Source organism: Danio rerio, chromosome 2 (assembly GCF_049306965.1).
Source record: "Danio rerio strain Tuebingen ecotype United States chromosome 2, GRCz12tu, whole genome shotgun sequence".
In the NCBI taxonomy this organism is placed as follows: domain Eukaryota; kingdom Metazoa; phylum Chordata; class Actinopteri; order Cypriniformes; family Danionidae; genus Danio; species Danio rerio.
The window spans coordinates 16,942,428-16,944,854 of record NC_133177.1 but is presented as its reverse complement, the minus strand read 5'-3'; the positions used below and the strand labels follow the sequence as shown (position 1 = coordinate 16,944,854).

At 48.5% G+C, this 2,427-nt stretch overlaps 1 non-coding gene across 1 annotated transcript; it reads right to left on the bottom strand.

The window, feature by feature from the left end:
• Positions 1 to 1,017: 1,017 nt before the first annotated feature.
• LOC141379427 (U2 spliceosomal RNA) lies at positions 1,018 to 1,204 on the bottom strand. The gene has a single exon (XR_012396043.1). It is a non-coding gene; the product is annotated as a U2 spliceosomal RNA (small nuclear RNA).
• Between the last annotated feature and the right edge of the window lie 1,223 nt (positions 1,205 to 2,427).

Below are 2,427 nucleotides of genomic sequence, written 5' to 3'. Positions count from 1 at the left end.
GGACTTCCAGGGCGATTCTTCCATGCCCACTTGAGCCACCATAATCAGCAGGAATCGGTCACTCTTTCTGGGGTGTGTTTTAGCTCTCAAAAGCGCCCTGGAAGGACTTCCATGGCCACAATTAGCGGGAAACCATCACCTTTTTTAGGGTCAGACCCAGCTCTTAAGGGACCCTTCCATGGGAAGGACTTCCAGAGCCTTTCTTCCAATCCAGCTTGGCCGGAAATCAGTCACCCTTTCCCGGGGGTACGCTTAAGCTCCTAAGGGCCCCCCTTTCCGGAGCGTTTTTCCTTGCCCGCACTGGCCTTGACTCTGGCTGGGTAATCTTCACCCTCTCTGGGGGCAAGCACCTGCCCTGTGGGGGACCCTGGAGGAACACCTGTTCTCCAGCAGTGCCCGGGTAGCCCAAACTTAAGCCCGGGAACATTGACTTGGTTAACCGCAGGTGCCAGCCTTGCGTGCCGCTGGTGCCCCAAAGGGCATGTACCTCTAGGCGCGGGACGTCCCCACTCGTAGGCTGGGAGTTGGGGCCCCGGCCCGGCGCTTTGGACCCTGGGTGAATGCGACAGGAGCGGGGGGTTTCATACTTTGCCATTTTTCAAATCCTCTGCACAGCTCTCTGGACCCACCATCCCCCAGGTCAGACTTGGGTCCTGATTGGGAATTATCCTCGCCACAGCTCTCTGGACCCACCATCCCCCAGGTCAGACTTGGGTCCTGATTGGGAATTATCCTCTCCACAGCTCTCTGGACCCACCATCCCCCAGGTCAGACTTGGGTCCTGATTGGGAATTTTGGATGGATTTTTTTTATTTTTTTTTTTTTCCTCCCTGAGTTGCAATATGTGCATCGTGGCTCATGGACTAGAATAAGAGGATCCTGCCAAGAGGGTTGTTCATGCTCACTGTCTAAACGAGCGCATAAGACAGATACCTAATCGCAAAGAAGCGCAAGTCCCTACATTCAATCTAACGTTATGTTAAATTTCATGCAATCTAGTTCTGCTGTTCACCGCTTAATGAGTGCACCGTTCCCGGAGGTACTGCAATACCAGGTCGATGCGTGGAGTGGGTGGAGCAAGCCCCTAACCCATCTCCCAGCTGCAAAAATCAATTTAATATATAGTGCCCGGGTAGGGCACGTATCAGATATTAAACTGATAAGAACAGATTTTTTCTTTCGAAAAAAATTTATTGACAGCGTTTCCCATTTGTTTCTTACATCACAATCATATTTAAAAACATATCTTTTCACTTAGTTTCATTTGAGTACTTAACAGTAAATAAATAAAAAATGAATAAATATATACATAAATAAATAAATAAATAAATAAATAAATAAGTAAATAAATACTTGCAAAAGTACTTTAAATGAACATAAAATGTCAAGTGTATAGCGGACATGTTTTTTTTTTTTTTTAAAAAAAAGGCAAACAAATGAAAGACTAAAAAACAAGCTGTTCAATAAAAATTAAAACGGGTCTAAAAAAGAATCACGGTCTAGTCACCATTTTAACAACGCAGGACTTAGTAAAAATGAATTGAAACATAAAACACACATTTTAAAACATTTCAATACACATTAAAAGACATATGGCACTTAACAAAAACACTTTAAAATCAGGGTTTGTGGAGGAAATAAAAGTGTATGTTGTGCGAAAGTCTTTTGTGTGTGCGTGTGTTATGTAAAAAAAAAGTCCTTGGCGTAGATGTTGATAAAAAAGGTGATAAAAACCAGTCCGTTAAAAAATGCATGAAAAGCAATAGTAACAATAAGAAGATAAAATCATTTCTTTGTCCAGGATCGAGGGTGAGTCATACCAAAAAAAAAGTCCATTCACACCAACTCTCCAGGACGGTCACAGCCCCTGTGTTTCAAGGGCATAGCGGAGATCCCCCTCCTCTGGCCTGCTGGCCCGCTGTTCCCGTAGCCAGAGTGGTGAGGGTGCATCTACGGGCGGCCAGGTACGGTGGCGGCCGGGACCTCCTCCGTGCGACCCCGGCCCCCTTGGCCTCTTGTCAAGGTCCGGTACCCCTGTAGCGTGGTTGTTATCAGTCCCTTTGTCCCTTGCAGGGGTACCGTGACCTGCTTCCCCACCAGCAGGTTTCTTGTGACCCAGATGGCATCCTTGATGGCGGTCAGGGTGAGCCAGAGCGATGTAAAGTCCTGTTTTGTCATGTCTTTCACGCCCTGGCCCACCCCATGGATGATAAGGTGGTAGTCCATCTGGGCCCTCCCCGCCGGCAGGTACTGATGATACAGGGGGCCGGTCCTGGCCCACAGGTCCCGCGCAGCGCCGCACTCCCAGAGCAGGTGCCGCACGGTCTCTGGGCATCCACACCCAGGCCGTGGGCAGACGGGGTTTCTGGCCATGCCTCTGGAGTGCATGACCGCCCTGACCGGGAGGATCTCATGTGCCACCATCCA